Raw genomic sequence first — 20,570 nt, 5'->3', positions numbered from 1 at the left:
GTTGCTTGATGTAAAATGGGCAATAAACTGCAGTAAGGTGAAGAAGGAATAGGAAACGATGCTGTGGAAACAGCAAACGGAATATCCTTTTTAACGAGATTTGTATAAGAAGAAGAATATGAGATGGCAATTAGTTTTAAATTATAAAGAAAAGGGACCGTTTCTATTCAGATGTAAGACAGTAAGCATTTTTATAGACTGCAGATCAAAGGAGAGGTCAAGGGCATTAGAAGTCTATCCTAAGGTCCGGAGGAGGGGAGAAGGCAGAAGTAAAAATTACAGGTGTAAATGATGGACCCAAACAGGAGAGCAAGAGGAGCAGGAGAGCCGAGAATGTGCCAGAACCTTGAGCACACTGAGACCTTGCAGGGTGAGAAATCGGAGACCTTGCAGGGGTGAGAAATCGGGGAGCATCATGTTAGGTGGGCACTAACTTGCTCCTGTCGTAAAAGAGCAGTTGTGTAAACTGGGTGACTGCGTGTACATGTAGTGTCAGTATGTCAGTGAATTTGCTTTGTGGCATCTCATGATTTCAAAGAATTTCAATTGATTGCTGTTATATATTTACTTAGAAAAGTAAAATCCATCCTGTCTTGCATACAACATGAACTATGGTGCACAACACATCTAACAGCCGTGTTCTGCACTCATGTGAGTGTGTGAAACTGACAAAAATTGGATAAATGGACTCAAGATTGCTCTATTCAGCCTAGTTCTTATACAGACTCCTCTGTTTCTCCCAGGTACCAGATCCCCATAATTTCACTCAAGTGTGGTCTCTTTATAAGCTCCTGAAAAGTAACTTAGTTTTGGTTGGCAAGAATAATGCCACAACACATCCCAACCTTGAGTGTATAAGAACAAAACTTCTGAACTAGTTTATACAAAATGATCAAAAGTAAAGAAGAAAAGAGCCAAGGCAATTATTCTGTCACATGGGGTTTCTCTGAGTTGAAATCAAGCCAAAGGTACCTAATGACAGCAAGAGTAACCGAGTTATTATGACTAATAGAAGAAAGAATAAGCAACAACAAAGCTGAATGGGTAGGGCAGAAAGCATCTGCTTCTACAGTCTCTTCTCAGTAGGGCTGCTAGGTTTAAGGTAGTGACGTTGGTCAGGGAAAGTGGAAGCAGCACGAATCAGATTTCTCACTGTAGATGTGAGGGGACACAGGGTTTCCCAGGTGGGTCCCCACAGTGGGACATTTTCAGCAGACTTGACAAAAAGTGGTGATTTGGAGGGAGTTCCTGGTGGCATAGTGGTACAAGGTGTGCTCTGATCCTCAAGGTCAACAGTTCAACACCACCTGCCACTCAGAGGGAGAGATATTTTCTACTGCCGTAAAGAGTAACAGTCTCAGAAACCCAGAAGGGCAGTTCTCCCTTGTTTTAGAGGGTCACCATGAGTCAGTATTAACTCTCTGGCAGTGAGCTTAGTTTGCTTGCTTTTCTCTAAGAAGGAGGAGCCCGGGTGGCGTAGTGGGTTACTGACTGCACTCCTGACCACAAGGTCAGCAGTTGGAACCCACCATTGTTCCAAGGGAGAAAGATGAACCTTTCTGCTCCCATGAAGATTTACAGCTTTGGAAACACACGGGGGCTACCCTGTTGTCCTATTGGGTCAGTGTGAGTTACAGTTGACTGGATGGCAGGGAATTTTTGGTTCTGTAGAAAAAAAAAGAGGATTCTGAAAGTTTCCCTCTCCTTCTTCTTTTGTCTATCTTGGTATCAAGGAGTGGCTTAAATGGGCCTAGTCTGACCTTCACCTTCACCCCTTCCATTTCCAACACACATTTATTACCCTGAATAAACCCACCATTTAAGTAAAAGTGGTTTGTGCAAATGCCATGCAGACATGGGACTCATGAGCAAGCTTTTTCAACCAGACATCTGCCAAAAGTCTTCCTGTATAGAAAATCTGGAGTCGTATAGTTTTTGAATTTATATACATGTTTGATGGCTTTATTCTGAAGGTAGGATGGAAAGACTTACCTACAACATGTTTTAAAAGATTGTTTTCTGGTGCTCTTTCTACCTGACATGTCCCACAAATTCAATGCCTCTCCCCACCTCTTTTTGTCAAGAACTCTATTCACCGATCCTCCCCAATCTAAGGTTCTTCCCCCTCGCCTTTTGAGAGGAATCTTACCTTTGTTCCTTTCCCCCAGGTTTGGCAAGGTGACTGGCTAGTTAATTTAATTAACAAATGCACAACAGAGCTCCATTGGCTTCATGCATCATGCTTTGCCAATAACAATTGCATTTTAAATGAAGCTTCCTGGACTGTCAAGCAGGGCAAGTAGCTAATAGATCATCGGAACAAATGTGCCGATTTTCAGAGCAGAGTACCAAGGCTCTGAGGTCTTGCAGGCTTGCTGGGGGTTTCTGGGCTAGTAAGAGACATATCCAGGATCAGAATGCTGGCATCTAGTGCTCTTTGCATCTCTATACAAAACTTCTCATGACAGAGTTGCCAAAAGAATTTTCAGGTACAGAGGGAAGAAAAATATTTTGAAGCTTATATTTATTAAATATTCTCTTTTTCATTTTAATATTCAATGTCCATTTATATTCAAAATCATTCCTTATTAGCATTCTTATTTTTGCCAGTGTGTAATCCTTTAGTGCATTTAGCACAGAGTATTGTAATCATTTCTTACTTCTCTGTTTCCAAATCTGGACTCTGAGCTCTCAAGGCGGGGGCCTAGGCTCTGTTCCGCATTGTAGTCCTGCACCCAGGACAACACAGAGCAGAGGGGACACTCAACGTCCATTGCTGAAGGAGTAGATGAGGTCAAGGGCTGGAATCTTGGATAGCATGCCTTCATGCTCCCGAATAAAGCTAGTCTGTTGGGGAGCTGCTTTCCTAACATGCTTCAAGTGGCAGGAGGTACCCTCTTTCATCTGCTACTGAAGGGTTGTTACACCTTTAGATCGTTTTTCACTTTCTTGTCATTCTCTGACATGCTATACATGATGCCGTTACTCTTCGAGTTTTTCTAGATTTTTTCCTTGCTATTGGTATCATTTTCCTTTTGCAAGAGTGGGCAATGACATACTTAAAGAATACCAGGTTAATCTGTTCAAATCCCACCCCCACCCCCGCATTCTCAGCTAGGGATAAAAAAAGAGCCTCTTGAAGAACTTTCAAATCAACAGCAATTTCAAATTTTCACAACATAAAGAGGCAGAGCGCAAAGTGAATCTGACACTTTGAAAAATGTTGCAAACCTCCCAGTAGATGGGTGAACATGCTTCCACTTCATGAATGCTTGTTTCATAAGTATTCCATAAATATCGATGTCAGGGTTGTTAAGTAATTAATATTAACCTATTGAGAAAGCGTTTCTTTTCTACGTGGTTGATTTCAAGTGAGGAGACTAATTAAATATTAAAGAGTATGTGGAATGTTTTCTATAATTATGGTTTCTAGCTGTATTTACAAATGATGTGCCTACATGTGTAGTGAAGTAATAACATGATATTAATCTTTGTTTCTTCTTATATAGCCTCTGTAGAGCAGGGTCTAATTACTTACTACCCTTTGCAATTGCCCTCATAGATTTGTTCTATTTTTTCCTTCAATAAATGATGTGGAGGGCCGTATCTGACCTCTCCTGGCTCCCCTAGTGCCAAGAGGCAGGACTCAGACATACCTCCATGTTCCATCCTTCTTTACCTACTCTGACACCAACCGTGCCTCACACAGCGCTCTCCTGCTGTGCTGGGTTTGGTCATTTGTTGCAATGGCTACACAGAACTCATAGACAGTACTTATAATTATGAAGGTTTCTTAGGGACATTAATCGGTTACCACAAATCAGGGTCAGTAAACAGTAAGGATCCAGTCAGTGGTCCACAGCACACCTCTCTTCAGCTAGCAACCAACTCCCTCTCCAGGCCTTAGCCTTTTAGCTATGCATTGCCTTGGGCTCCACCTCCCTGGACCAGGTTCTGTCTCATGACCCCATAGTCCCAGATCTGCTCTTCTCGTTCTGGTCCATACTCTTCATGCCACAGTCTCTGATGCCTCTGGTCTTGGCCTCTGTCACTTTGGACAGAGGTCTGGAACCTGCTCTTCTGAGGATCCTAGCCTTTCTCTGTTGCTGCTTCAAACATGGTTCAGTTGATAGCCCGGGGGTGTGGTACTAAAAACTGTAACTGTATTTGTGTAACTGTAGCAGCAACTAGCAAAGGGGTGGAATCTAGCCTGTCAATCAGTCGCAGCTTGATGGCCTCATTTGGAGGTGCTACCAAGATGAATAGCTCACTGGAGGCCTGTCTATGCTGCCTGTCATCCCACTGCCAAATCGCATGGAGGCCCCTGATGGAACCAGAGCCCTGGAGCTAGAAGAGCATATGGAGGTCCATGCCAGTGCTGAGATGCTTCCACCACCACTGGATCCACAAGACTTTTCACCCACTGGCCTGTGATCTTCCTGCATTCAGCATCAGTGCATGTGTTACATGAGTCCGAAGAGGAAATTATAGGCTGGAATCAGTCATGTGGGCTAATATCAGATTAATGGACTTGATCTAGACTGGGCTGGGATGTTTTATTAATATAAAATTACTCTTTGATATAAAGCTCTCTCTTATATAATATGATTGTCTATGAATTTGCTTCTCGAGTCAACCGAGACTAACACAAGGGCACACATTCTATTTGCATAGTCTCACCCGACCATTTGGTGTTGGTTACAGAGACTTGGGTGGAGTTCATATTAAGAAATCTCACTCCACCACATTGCCACATTCCACATTTTATGTCCCTCTGTTTTTTGGGTCAGGAGACCTGGTGACACAGTCTTTAAGCACTTGACTGCTAACTGAAAGGGTGGTGGCTTGGATCCATCAGTCACGCCATGGGAGAGGGATGTGGCAGTCTGTTTCCAGAAAGATCACAGTCCGGGAAACCCTATGTGGCAGTTGTTATGAGTTGGCATTGATTAGATGAAAATGGCTTGGGGTTTCTGGGTCTCATCTTCAATCATCTTCAGGTATTTCCGTCAATTCTTATTACTCAAATTACTCATAGAATAAAATTATTTGTGGTATCTGTGTGATCTATACCCAGTTCGTTTGAGTGCTTAGGTTTGGGGGGTTGGGGTAAATCATGCCCCATACATGTTATAGAACGTGAATATCAGTTAGCGCATCCTTGTCCTTTAAGGTCTTCCTAAGAGCCACCTGAATGACTTACTCTCGACAGACTGTGGGAATGTCTAATGATCACCTAAGGTGTTTTGGTAGGTCTGTAGGCAGCTCTCCAGGAGAAAGATTGGGCAATCTTCCCTCAGTAACAGTTACAATGTCAGAAACTTATGCAAGAGGCCTTCAACAAAGTTTATGGAATTAATATATTATAGAATTTTTCTATGAATGTGGTGAAGCTCCTTGGATAAGCTAAATAGATCCAAACAGGGTTATTCCTAATAAAAAGAATCTTGAATTACTTTCAATGCATATACCAGTGTGATTTAAATGTGCATGTGATAAGGGGTTAGATATGCTGTACAAAAAGGGGTCAAATAACTTTGATAGAATATTTTCAAATATGGAGAAAAGGTATTTAGAAGTCAGATAAAATTTACTCATTTAAAAGTCTTTAGCCTCCTAAAATCAAGTAAGGAAATTAATCTCCTAATGATTTAGACGCTTTACTCCTTCCATCAGCGTCAGAGTTCTCACTAGCTACGCTCTAGAAGACTTCTCCAATCGATACCTAAACCTTTCTTAGACTCTCTCATTCATCGTCACAGGGCACAGCACACCGATGGCAAGGTTCCTTTCTCCAAAGTCCAATATCACATTGAGAGTTCTTAAATCTTTTTGTTCAGTGAATTGGACCAGGCATGATGGCTTTTCCAATAAGAGCTTTAAAACAAACCCCAAAACTTTAGATTCGTTTAACATTTTAAATGAAAATAAGAAATCAAACTGGAGTCTTTCCAAATGCTTATGGATTAGTAGAAATTACAAAGGCTTGCTAACTAGGTAACTATTGCTGAAGGAAACCATATGTAGCCCCGGTGGTATGGCCCCTCAATATCAAGATGCTAGAGGTGGGTACAATCCTGATGTTTCAGACACTCAACAGTTTTGAGGGCAGAAGGAATTCACTTTGCACACTGGCAACTCCTAATCTTTTTGCATTTTCAACCATGTAACATATTTTTTTAGTGAGCCCTATGTGAAAATCTAGGAGTTGTGGTGGCACAATTATGGCTACTAGAAGATCGGTGTTTTTAACCTAAAAGTAGCTCTGTTGGACAAAGATGTAGCCCTCATTTGCATAAAGAGTACAGCATTGGAAACCCTATGGGAAGTTCTTCTCTGTCTTATGGGCCGTTATGAGTCAGAATTGACTTAATGGCAGTGAGCTGGGTTTTAGTTTGGTTTACATGTAAGTCACTGTGATTCTGAGAGGACATACGTTCCAGTGATATATGAATCAGAGTCCTTGATGATAAGTATCAAAGGAAACCCAAATAATCACAAAAGAGAATTTATTCATTGGTATAGCTCAGGAATGTAGAGTGCATTTGATTTTCATACACTAGATCTAGGCACCAGTTAAAGTTATTTCAAATTATCTCCATATTTTAGCTGTGCTTTATTAAACATTGAAGTAAAAGGGAAATAATTTATATTTGTCTCTCTCCTTTTTTCAATGCTACATCTGGCCCTTTAATTTTTAACAGGTTTATCGGCATATAATTTATTTTCCATACAACTCAATTCTTAAATATATTGAAGAGATCTGTAATCACCATCACAATTAATTTTAGAATATTTTCTTTATTCTTATACCCATTATTATTTACTCTCCATTTCCCTTTAACCTCCATTGCCATAACCTATATAGATTTACCATCCTGGATTTCATATAAGGTAAATAATTCAAAATCCTATAACAATAAAATCGAAATAAAATGGAGAAAAACCTCAATCCATGAGAACAGAAGATAATAGAAACCAGAATGATGTACATACAATTCTTTTTAAATGTGATTTGACTATGGAAATGTAGGATTTGTGAATATTATATAAAGAAAGCTACTAAAAAGAAAAAAGAAAAGAAACCAGACTTCCCCAATCAGAGCCAAACTGACCCCCTTCCTAGACATATGTGCTACAGAGGACAACACAGATCTACAGGTTGGGGAGAGGGACCAGCATATTAACATGCATATGGAAAGAAATCCAGAAGGAGAAAGAGCAAGTGATGGTCTAGACCCCATATTGGCACCTCAAGCTTGGAGGACAGCATCCCTGCACAGAACGGCTGAGACACACAGAGGACTGCAGGGCCAACAATAGCGCAAGATAGGTTTTCCCTTCACAGGAGCATATTGAGACAGAGGGCAATAATGGGGACACATGGTGGGGACTTAGTCCAGTCTGAACAACAACCCCACCCCTCCCCTACCCACCCCCTCCCCCTGAGTGGGGTGAATCAAGAAGAGAACATAACAGAACAGCAATGGGAGCAAAGAAAAGTCACAAATCCCCTGAAGAGTCCTCAAAATAGACTTCAGACTAGGAAGGGCAACTCCCCAAATTCCCCCAGGATCAGTGGGAGACAGTCATAAAGATCAGTGGACAGACCTGGAATTATGTATGGTTTTATTTTCTATTTCAGTCTTTTGTTTTCTTTTTATTTGGTCTTTGTTTATTGTTGAGTTGCCTATTTATGTAAGATAGGCGTGGGAAGCAAGCTCCAGGAGAAAGCAATAGGACCAATGGTCCCAGAGGGACTTGGGGAAGAAGGATGCGGGGGAAGGGAGCGGTGAACAAACAATGCCATAGACAGGGAACAACTAGGGAATTAAAATCAACAACAAGGACGTAGAGATCCTGGGGGTGTTGGAGAAACAGCAATCTAGCTGAGAGGAATTACTAAGAGGCAGAAAGAAATTGGGTGAGCATGATGGTGGGGCAGGAGGAAGGTGAAAGGAAACAGGACAACTCTAGGAAGCAAAGCTATGGCTAGAGGTATAAGCATAGGTGTGTACATGTTAATGCATTAATTAACAAAAATAGAGGTATTGACCCATGTACATATATTTATATGGCAATACACTGAGGTTGTGGATGGACATTGGGCCTCTGCTCAGACCCTTCCTCAATGCAAGAACACTTTGCTGAAACAACCTGGCATTCTGTGATCCTCACCTTCCAGGCACCATTGCTGAAGGCAAAATGGGTACAGAAGCAAATGTGGTGAAGAAAGCAGATGATGCCTGGCTATCAAAAGAGATAGGATCTGGGGTCTTGAAGGCTTGAAGATAAACAAGCTACTTCTAGCAGAGAAGCAACAAACTTCTTCTCAAATGAAAGAAGCACACCAGCCTGTACAATCATGAGGTGTCTCCAGGACTGGGCAATTAGTTTCAAAACATTCTCCTTCTTCTTGACCTCTTGATATGAGCTCCCCTTTATTCTCCCCTTCCCCAGCCCCCTGGAGCCCTTATTATTGTTTATATATATATTGCCGTAGCTTACACTATCCAATATAGCCATTCTGTTGTCCACTCCGCTGGAGTGGAGTTACACAGTCATCATTGCAATCAGCTCCCACTTCCCCTCCTGCCCCACTTCTTTTCCTGTGCCCTCAGGAAACCATTACTCCCATTAGTTTTTCTGAGGGGTTATCTACCTTGGATTTCATGCATTGAATGATCTTAATTTTACCAAGGAACGTACACAAGTCTAACAAGATTAGTGAAGTAGATCTGAAACCATAATAGTAAGGAGGGAAATATTAAAGAACTAGAGGATAGTTATGTTTCATCAGCGTTATACTGCACACTAGATTTATCATCCCTTCTGTGAAGGCTGTCCAATTATTTTACAGGTGGGCCTCAGGTCTCCTCTACATTCACACTCTTTCACATCGATTGGGTTGCTTAATTTTGACCTTCTGATAACTATTTATGTCGACCTCATGATCACACAGATGCTATGTCTTTTAATAGCTGGGCACCATCAGCTTTCTTCACCACATTTGCTTATGTACCCACTTTGTCTTCAGCAATCATGTTGGGAGAGTGGGTATCCTACAATGCCATATTGTTAGAACAGACTGTTTTTGTACTGAGGTGATATTTAATAAGAGGATCAAAGTCCATCTATTTCCTTGTTGTATTTACATACATAAACAAATACACCTAAATTTATATATTTAATATTTACATATCTCTCTCTCTATATACACACCTATAAATATATTTTTCTTTCTTCTACTTTCCTTTTTCTTTTCCTCATATTATTCCAATAATATGTTAAATTTAAATATAACTATATCTGCAATAATCCACTTTATTTTTTTAAATTTATTTTAATTTTTAAATTTTTAAATCATTTTATTGGGGGCTCGTACAACTCTTATCACAATCCATCCATCCATCCATGGTGTCAAGCACATTTGTACATTTGTTGCCATCATCATTCTCAAAACAATTTCTTTATACTTGAGCCCTTGGTATAAGCCCCTCATTTTTCCTCCTCCCTCCCTAATTTAAAAATCATTATTATTTTACCATGTTTTATACTGTCCAACATCTCCCTTCACTTTCTTTTCTGTTGTCTGTCTCCCAGGGAGTGGGTTATATGTAGATCCTTGTGATCGGTCCCCCTTTCTGCCCCACCTTCCCCTTCCCCTCCTGGTATCACTACTCTCATTATTGGTCCTGAGGGACTTATCTGTCCTGGATTCCCTGTGTTTCAGGTCTTATCTGTACCAGTGTACATCCTCTGGTGTAGCCAGATTTTTAAGGTAGAATTGGGATCATGTTAGTGGGGGCAGGGGGAAGCATTAAAGGGCTAGAGGAAAGTTGTATGCTTCATCATTGCTATACTGCACCCTGACTGGCTCCTCTCCTCCTTGTGACCCTTCTGTAAGAGGATGTCCAGTTACTTACATATTGGCTTTGGGTCTCCACTCCACACACCCCCTCATTCACAATTATATGATTTTTTGTTCATTGATACCTGATCCCATCCACACCTCGTGATCACACAGGCTGGTGTGCTTCTTCCATGTGGGCTTTGTTGCTTCTCAACTAGATGCCTGCTTGTTTATCTTCAAGCCTTTAAGACCCCAGATGCTATATCTTTTGATAACCTGCACCATCAGCTTTCTTCACCACATTTGCTTATGCACCCACTTTGTCTTTAGTGGTTGTGTCGGGAAGGTGAGCATCATGGAATGCCAGTTTAATAGAACAAAGTATTTGTGCATTGAAGGAGTACTTGAGTGGAGGCCCATTGTCATCTGCTACCTTAATACTAAACCTATAAATATATGCACATAAGATCTATTTCCTTATCATCATATAAACATATTTACATATGTATATGCCTGTGTTTAGAACTCTATAAATGCCCTTGGTCTCCTAGTTCTTTCCTTTATTTCCTTTTACTTTCCTCTTTTCCCACTTCATTTGGGTTTCAGTAATTCCTCTCTGTTACATTGCCCTTGATCAAGTCCTACCAGGCCTCCTACACCCTCCTCGCCATTGATTTTGGATCATCGTTGTTCCCTTGTCTCCAGATTTGTTAACATTCCATTTCTTTCCATCACCTCCCCCTCTCCCATATCGCCCCCGGAACCATTGGTTCCATATTTTTCTCTTCCAGATTGTTTATCCTGCCTATCTTTTCTAGATAGACCTGCAGAAATTATAATATGCAAAAAAAAAAAACAACCCCAAGACAGAGCCAAACTAAACAACAAAAACCAATGACAAAAAAAGAGAAAAGTCTATAAATAATTCAAGGTCTGTTTGTTGACCTTTAGGAGTGCTTTCTGGTCGAGTCTGATGAGGTGCCACGCCCTGGCCCCAAAGTCTATTTTTGGTATTCCCTGGGGACTTCCTTACTCTGCTCCCCTTGCTGTTCTGTTGCACACCTTAGTGTTTTGCCTTGGTGTGGTGGGGTCAGATTGGGTGCAATTCCCTCACTGTGTCTCCAGTGTTGCCCCCCATAGGGACATAGGCCAGTGAGGGATGTCGTGTGTCATAGTGGGGCCGGTCTTATGGTCCTGTGCATTGGCTGCTCTGAGCCAGGATATCGTCCTCAAGGCTGGTGGGCCAGGATGTGCTCCACATTCCCTTCCTCCCCCTTCGTTTACTCCTGTGTGCTCTCATCAAACATGCCCCTCTCCCTGAGCTGTTGCGTCAGTGCTGTCCCCTGAAGTAAATTACTCTGGGGGGAGGAGGGCTGTCCATGTAGTTGGGATTGGGGCCGGTCCCTCAGACTTCTCTATAGGTTCCCTGATTCATGCTAGTATGTTGCATTCACATCTTGGAGCACTGGGAGTAATCCACTTTCTGATGCATACTACCTGAGGGCAAGACTACCCATGTGGCCTGAGGGAATTCAATGGAGATTTAATTTATGTGGGGACTCTGCAAATGGATTTTGTGCTTTCACTGTTATCCATGGTCTTTTGCCAAATAACTGTTCTGAATATAAGCCGTAATACAATTCCCTTCTTTGATCTTGGATTTATTTTTACAGTCCTTGGATGGTGCGCTCCCTCTGTGTGGACTTACTGACACCTCATTTAAATGATCTTTTAAAAAAATTAGTTGGGATTTAATACACATATCATATTCCATATTTGAATCATGCCAAGTAGAGTTGTACAATTGTTACCACAATCAGTTTCCAAACTATATTTTCTACATGGATGATTCATTGAAATTGTCTCCTTTTACCCACCCCCACCACTGTACCCCTTCCCCTTGAACCTCTTATTCTACTTGCTGCCCCTCTAGGTTCATCAATCCTGGGTTTCGTATACTGGAAAACAGGAAAGCATATAACACAGCTTCAAGGGGGTGATCTCCATTGACATAACACCTCTGAGATACGCTCTAAAATGAACAAACAAAACAATACAAATAAAAAATACAGAATATTTTGGAAGCCGGATCAGGTCAGCCCACATCTTAGGGGGAATCTACTGACAAAGTTTTCACTGTTTAGGCCACTAAGCCTTTGATTCTCTGCACTCTTTCTCTGTACTCCTTGCTTTCGCCCAGCACTGCCCCTCCGTGTTCGATAGGGGAGCTCTCCCGAGGTGTATTTCCTAGGCAGTTCTACAACTAAATCTTGGGCCCCCACTGTCATCCATGGCCATCTGCACCCCGGATTCTCACCACTTAGGCTCTGGCGCCGATCCCTCCCGAGTCTTCAGATCATATGGATGCAAGTCCTTCAGCGGCTGATGGTGATGCCCATGTGGACTTAGTGGACATCTCACTTCGATGGCAGCTTGTTTGGAGACAAGACTTTAAGACCCCAGATGCTATTTTATCTGATAGCTGGGCACCATCTAATTTTTTGGCCACATTTTTCTGTAACACTCCTGTCTTCTATGTTTCCTTCCTGAGGGCATCACTGCTTGTTTCATTTCAAGATGATTTCCTCACCACACTTTGATATAGCACCCATGTCTTCAATGATCACTTCATTAGGCCAAGCATTGAGCAGGGCCATGCAGTAAAAATGAATCATTTTAAAATTAAATTATTGTTAGGTTAGGGCTTATGATTAAGTGTAAACTCAAAATCTATTCATAAAGAAAATAATTTATTTTGGAATTTGTTCATTTTCTACTGTAGTGACAGAGAGAGCAAGTCAGTCTCTGGGTTACGAATGTCCAACTTACAGACAACTTGTCCTTGACCTTTATGCCATCACAATTTGCTCTTACTTTGAACCCAGTAACCCAACTCCCACACAGTACATTCTGTATCACAATCACTGCCGCCCACTGCGTGCGCGGCTTTTAAAACATCCAAAGTCTTTCAGTGTCCTTGCACTAAGGTAAGGCTAAATAAGAACTATAGGTACCTGTTCCTACAACTTACATATAATTCTACTGAAAGACAGACCACAACCCCAGGACTCTCTGTATCTCACATTTGATTAGATTTTGTCTCTTTTGAATAATACTCTTTTTATAGAGACACAAAGTTATCATTGTTAGAACAGTCCCAAGACCTTAATTTTATATAAAAATTGTAATATCAGCAATAGTTTTTCTCAAGTTTTTAGTTTTAAAATTAATAAATTTACTTTTAACAGTTTCTCTTCACAGTGCACTTATTCAATCTGCATGCTGATCAAGTAATCGGAGAAGCTGGGTTATCTGAAGAAGAATGTGGCATCAGAATTGGAAGATGACTCATTAACAACCTGCAAAATGCAAATGACGCCAACTTGTTTGCTCAAAGTGAGGAGAACTTGAAGCACTTACTATCAGAGATCAAGGATCACTGCCTTCAGTATGGATTATGACTTAATGTAAAGAAGACTAAAATCCTCATAACTGGACCAACAGGACCAACAGCAGGATAAATGGAGAACAAATTGAAGTTGTCAAAGATGGGAGCAAATTCATTTGTTCCTTTGGCAATTGGGACAGGACCACCACCTTCCATAGTTCAAGGCCCATGGGAAATGCTGACGGCTCAACCATGGGAGCGGATTCAGCAGCAGCTGGCCTGCCTCTCCCCCTGAGATAAAATGGACACTTGGCCTCATGCTCCCTGGCAACGCAGCAGAGGCAGCAGCCTAAAACCTCAGTTATTTCATGTTCTCAACCTTGTCCTCCCCTCCTGTCTGTGAACAGTGTGGCTGATGCGCTAATACCCTCGAATAATTGTAAACGGTCCCTTTGTGTAATCCTGTCATGGGTTGCAGGCTTTGTGCTGGAAGGGTATTTAAACCTGTCTTGAATAAAGTTCAGGGCCTTGAAGCATCTATGCTGCAGGACTTCCTGTGCCTCAACTGTGTTTATCCTTTCCCTCTTACCTATACGTTTTTTCCTTGGCAGATCATGCCCCTCTCAAACCCTTCAGATTTATAAGATAAGAGCCAAACTGTATATTATCTAACAGTCAAAGATTTTGTCTTGCTTAGATCTACAATCAGTGCTCGTGGAAAGAGTAGTGAAGCGATCAGACAGCACATTGCATTGGGTGAATCTGCTTTACAAGATCTCTTTAAAGTGTTGAAAAGCAAGGAGGTTACTTTGAGGACTAAGGTGTGCCTAATCCAAACCCTGGGGTTTTTAATTGTTTCATATGCACGTGACCATTGGACATTGAATAAGGAAGACCAAAGCAGAAGCAGTTCATTTGAATTATGGTGCTGGTGAGGAATACCGAAAGTACCACGGACTGCCAAAAGAACACACAAAACGGTCTTGAACGAAGTACAGCCAGAATGCTCCACAGAGGCAAGAATGGTGAGGCTTCATCTCACGTGTCGTGGACGTGTTGTCAGGAGAGACCTGGAGAAGGACATCATTCTTGGTAAAGCGGAGGGAGAGTGAAAAGAAGAAGGCCCTCCACAAGAGGGATTGACACAGTGGCTGAAACACTGGGCTCCAAAACGAAAAGAGAAAACGTGAGGCTGGCGCACAGTAGGCATGTTTTGTTCTGTTGAACATAACAACAACATGTGTGCACATGGACTTCATTGGATGGTATACCCAGGAGTCAATTGACTACATGTGTGGAAAGAGATGGTGGAGAAACCACTCAATATCACCAACAAGGAGAAGATCTGAGGTCAACTGGGGAACAGACCAGTACTGGGAGTGCTCACTCAGGTTTAAACATGGAAGGATTCTATGGGCTCTACACACTCCGTATCCCCTCCAAGAAGAGATAAAACAGAATGCGTAACCCGAACAGAATCATTAATCATATGCAAGTACAATTCTGATGAAGGTAATCCAAACTAATTGCACCAATATGTCAGTAGGGAACTGCCAAAAATTAAGGTAGATTCAGAAGAGAATATGGAAATAGGGGTATCATTGCTTAAACCAGATGGATCTTGGCTGAAAGCACAGGACATCATTAACTATGTAAAGGGATTTTTCTGGGCAAATCATCACAAACTATGGATAACATCTGAGAAGAATGGGAATTCCAAAACATCAAATTGTGTTCAGGCTGAGCCTCTCCACAGTGCACGAGGTAGTTGTTCAAGCAGAAGAAAGGATACTGTGTAGTTTGAAATTAGGAAAGGTGTGCACCAGGGGTGCATCCTTTCATCATACTGATTCAATATTCATGCTGAGCAAATGCTCTGAGAAAATGGACTCTGTGAATTAGAACATGGCATGATTGGAGGGAGGCCCATGAAGAACTTGCCAACTGCAGATGACACAATCTTGGTTGCTGAAAATCAAGAGGACTTGAAACACTAACTGTTGAAGAGCAGATGTCAGCCTTTCGCCTGCAGGAGGACACTTCAAAAGAAAGACAAGTGGACCAATAAGCTACATTATGAGAGATGGAGACCAGATAGAAATCATCAAAGCTTTCATTTTGCTTGAATCTACAATCTCAGATCCATGGAAAATGCAGTCGGGAAGTCAAACAGCATATTGCGTTGGGGCAAGCTGCTGCAAAAGACCTCTTTAAAATGTCAAAAGGAAAGATGCCACCTAACTCGAGATACGGCATTTTCAGTCATCCCATATGCATTGAAAAGCTGGAAACTGAGTAACGTTCGACCAGAGAAGAGTTGATGTCTTTGACTGGTATTGGCAAAGAATATTAAACATGCCATGGACTTCCAGAAGAATGAAGAAGTTTGTCTTGGAATAAGTGCAACCAGAATTTTTTGTTTAAAATGAGGATGGTGAGACTTACTTTCACAATCTTGGGACGTGTCTTCAGCAGGAACCAGTTCCTTGAGAAGGACATCATGCAGGTGAAGGGAAGGTTAGTGGAAAAGAGGAAGACTCTTAAAGCGATAGATCGACACACTGACTTCACCAATGGGCTCAAGCTTCGTGTGGTACACACCTGGACAGTGTTTTGTGCTTTTGTGGATACGGTTGCTACACTGTGTAATAAAGCTGTTGACTTGGAAATAGTCATCTTTTATCTCCTTTCCATCTTGTTTGGAAAGAGGGAAAAGGGAAAGTGCTTTGACTACCTCCAAAACATGGCTGACAGGTTATCCCCTTCTCTATTTTGTTCATGTGGTCCGGGTGTCCTCAAAAGCCCTGCTATTATTTTTCTACTTAGGATAAACTAAACACGGAGGAAAGATGGTGATGAGTTTGCCTGAATTTCTTTACCCAGAATTCAGGTGCTGGGGCCACAAGGGGCACCAAGCAGATGTGCTCGGGAACATTGCCAGTGCCACTTTCTCATGAGTCTCTGCAGAACCTCTGGAGCTATAAATGTCAACCCACCAGGGAAAAAAAGGTGCCAGGTCCTATCTCACACCTGCTGGGTTTGCTATGAAGTATGAGCGCCCACACTTACTGGTCCTATAGTCAGAGTGCATTAGTCTCTATTCGCAGCCAAATATTTAAGACCCCAAGACATCTATTTTCTGTGATATGGTTATAGTGTTTATTTTCTTCCATCTTTCCACCTTTCTGTGCTCCGCTCTGTCACACTGGACTTAGGGTCTGCAAACTGTATTTCCCAGAAACTTGCCAGTTGACTACTAATTAGCTTCTGCCTATGGGAATTACTGGAGGAGATCCTAGCATGCTAATTACAGAGTCCTGGTGGTGCTGTTGGGTAAGTGCTGGATTTCTACCCTCATGGTTTACAGTTCAAACTCAACAGCCGCTCTGTACAGATTTACAGTCTTAGGAGTTTTATACAGTGTCACAACTCAGCAGCAATGAGTAGGATCATTCCTCTTGCTAGATAAGTCTAGTTGTCTTTTAATAGCCCTGGCCTACAAAATAGGCCACTGAACATTTTGGCGATGCCCAGATAAACTAAGGAGATTTAAAAGCAGGTCAGATTCTGGCAGATTCCTGCACTGCTTTCCAGCACATTCCATCTAGTCTTGGGTCAAAGTTGTATCCTCTTGGCCTTTTCATGGAGCATATTCATGGAGCCTTATGGTCTTACACAGACTATCTCCTCCAGCAGGGCCACTTCTACACAGCTTTTACTTAGTTTTTCAACAAACTCGCCCAGATAATCTGACATTTGATTCCACTTAATATGATCCGAGTTTTTCAATACTTCAAGGAACTATCCTGGAAGTAAGTTTGCATCATCTTTTGGATTCTTGCCAGTGAATTAAATCCTGAATTTTGGGAAAGTGCTTCCCAATCAATAAAGTCACCCCTAATTGATTCTATATTTCAACTCCCTTGATTAAGCTCCCTTAGTCCTCAGCTTCTACCTTGCTTCCGATGGACCCTGTTGGTGATGCTAGACAACACCTTAGGATAATAGATGAGGCTTTCTACTTCTGTAGACAGTTACATGCTCAGAGACTCACAGGGGCAGTTTTACTCTGTCCTATGGTGTTGCTAGGAGTTGGCACCGACTTGATGACCGAGTTTGGTTTTCTTATTAGGTCAATTGGATCATCTTGTGACTTAAGCCGCACTATAGGACTGCTGGCAAGGAGAGGAGATACACAAAAGGAAGCACATATTGCTGTGGGGTGGGGGCCCCTGCATTGTCTTTAAGCAAAGGAGAATTTTAGGCTTTCTCTGGAGGGGTGGGTCATTCTGCTGGTTGAAAGAATTCAGAGGAGTGTCAACCCCCAAAACCAAACTCACTGCCATTGAGTCAATTCTGACACATAACAGAGGATGGGGTAGAAGCGCTCTATAGGGCTCCAGAGACTGAAAGCGTAATGGGAGCAGATGGCCTCTTCTTTCCCCCTTGGAGTGGCCTGTGGGTTTGAACAACTGGCTTTGTGGTTAACAACCCAGTGCCTAAACTACAGCACCACAAGGCTTCTTCAGAGAAGTGTTAACAATCTTGCAGAGTATCTAATTGGAAAAATAGGGAAAATGATGATTAAAGAAGATCTCAGGAGAATTGATGGCTTAGAATGGTGATATTTCCCAGAGATAAGCAACAGTGGCAGGCAGTAAAGGAAGCATGATTATCCAGAGAGACTTCCAATTGAAATGCAGACCTGATGATGCCTAGGGTCAAGCTCATGAGAAGCTTTGAGGAATGTGTGATCTGCCTGAGTTAGCCAACAATGGGTCAAAATGCTAGGCCTGTATGTGTCCCCAGGACCACATATTGCGACTTGCCTCCCCCCCTCCCACCCCAAGATGGATGTGGCCTTGGATGAGTTATCTCTCTGAAAGAGGCTGTCTGTTGATCCCATTCCTAGCAGCTGGGACAAAAAGTCCTATGTTGAATCAGGATCTGAGTGATGTACTCCATAAAGTCTAACAATGAACTCAAAGCTATCCTCCTAAAAAATAAAAAACAACCAAGACATAAGTCGAAAGCAAAATATTTGAGAATTATAAGGGCAACAAATGTACAAATTTGCTTGACACAATGGATGGATGGATGGATTGTGATGAGTTGCATACGCCTCCAGTAAAATGATTTTAAAAAATCTATCCTCCTTTTTCTTCCACTTTATTCATCATGCAGCTGAACCTGCACTCATCCAGGCACCTGGAAGTCGTTCTGTTTCTCCTCTCCAAAGCACAACATTTAAATAATTTTGTACATTGAATATTTCTCTAATCTGCCCATTTTCCTCCATCCTTTGACTAGAGTTAAGCGTCTTAGTAACTTTTTCTTGGACACTCAAAATAATCTTCTAACTTATCTTCATTCCGTATCTCCGTTTATCTTCAGTATCTGACAATGTTTTGAAGTTATATATAAGGTTTCAGCAGTTACTTCCTCCAAAGTGGGCAGCCAATTCCTTCTTCTTTGTCTGTTCTTGGTATGGAAACTCCGCTAAACCTGTTCACTTTGTGTGACCACTCTTGCATTTCAAATACCAGTGACACAGCTTCCAGCATCATGGCAACATACAAGCCACCGCAGTATGACAAACTGACAAGACGTTGAATCAGGAAGAATCCAAAGAATGGATGCATTTGAGTTATGGTGCTGGAGAAGAATACTGAAAGTACCTTCAACTGCTAAAAGGACAAACAAGTCTGTCTTGGAAGAAGTGTGACCAGAGCATTCCTTAGAGACAAAGATGGCAAGACTCCATCTTACATTCCTCAGACATGTTATCAAGAGAGACCAGTCCCTGAAGAAGGACATCATGTGTCTTAAAATGAGGGCCAGTGAAGCAAAGAAGGCCCTCAAGGGGCTGCACCAGTGGGAAGAATTGTGAGGATGGCGTAGAACCAGGCTGCGCTTTGTTCTGTTGGGCGCTTAGGGTCGCCCTGCGTGGGAACCTACTCAATGGAACTAAACACAGCCACAATCACTTGTCTCCTGGCCTTCATTTCTTCGCTCCCAATCCATCTTTCACTAATTCATCAGAGTAAGCTTTCTTTCATTCTTTTTTAAAACTTTTATTCTTTTTGATATTTCTGGTGTATTTAATATTGTTAATTTAGAGTAAACCCAAATCTAGCCTTATTATTTCTAGCTTAGAAACCTTCATTGAATCTTCATTAATTTATTTAGTCAGCAATAAATTCTTTATTTATTTCTGTACTCAGCAAAAAATTTATTGACTCATCCAAGTGAATTGCTCAACTCAAGAACTTAAAGATTCTTTTTTTCTCACATTCATCAAATCATATGGGCACCACTTAAAAATATCCTGAATTCTACTAGTTCTCAACACTTAGACTTTTGTTTTGCTGCTTCGGCGTATCCCTGAGCTCCTGGGAACCCATGAAACAGATCTTCATCAGGTCTTCCTGTTTTCTCTCGTGCTCTCAGCTGGCATTTCCCCATGGTATCTAGACGGATCTTTTATAAAAATCAAAATCAGACTATATTAGTAACTAGAGAATATGAACTGCGTCATCGATGATGTGAGTGAATATGTAAGACACAGCGAACAATAATGACACAGCCTTGAGCTCGGAGCCAATTTAGAACAGTGAAGGGATAGGAGAGAAGTCAAATGACTGTGTTGTAGGGACCACGGGGGCCTACGATGAGGATGAGGATGAGGACTACCTTCTTCTCCCCCATGCTCCTCTGCGTTCTAGCTTGATATTCACTTTCTCACTCTGAGCAAAAGAGGGCAAGAGAGTTAAGGGTCAGGGGAAATGTAATTGAATTGGTTCTATCAAAGGCTGCCGTCATGCTCTCTGAGGCTGTAAGATACTTAAAGCTTCCCAATGGAGTGATTTCCAGGGCTTGTCCAGAGGTTGCAAGTACACATTTTCCTTGGGCTTGACTACTTTCTTTGCACTAGCCCATTTCCCATGTGCTCACATTGTTGAATCCCTCACCCAGGAAGTTCAGTTGGACAGAGCTTAAATGCCTGAAGCTCACTTTTCTCTTTCAATCCTGCCCACGTCGGGTCTATGGGGAATGTTTATTCTTGGTTCCCTCAAGTTATGATTCCAAGACTTTCTCCAACTCAGCAGTACTTTTCCGACTCAACATTCAACATGGCCAGTCACCCCATTACCCAGCTTCTAGATTTCTCAGATCAGAGTCAGACCCACACCTTGGTGGTATCTGCCCACATGTTACTCTTTCCCCATGACCCAATAGCAATCCACTTTTCTTTTGATGTGAAGTGAAAGAGGTGGACTTTTTCCTATACCCAACTCTTCATTCATCGCTAATTCACACAAACACACC

This window comes from Tenrec ecaudatus, chromosome 1 (assembly GCF_050624435.1).
Source record: "Tenrec ecaudatus isolate mTenEca1 chromosome 1, mTenEca1.hap1, whole genome shotgun sequence".
Classification (NCBI taxonomy): Eukaryota; Metazoa; Chordata; class Mammalia; order Afrosoricida; family Tenrecidae; genus Tenrec; species Tenrec ecaudatus.
The sequence above is the reverse complement of the archived record's forward strand: the minus strand, read 5'-3'. Positions refer to the sequence as shown.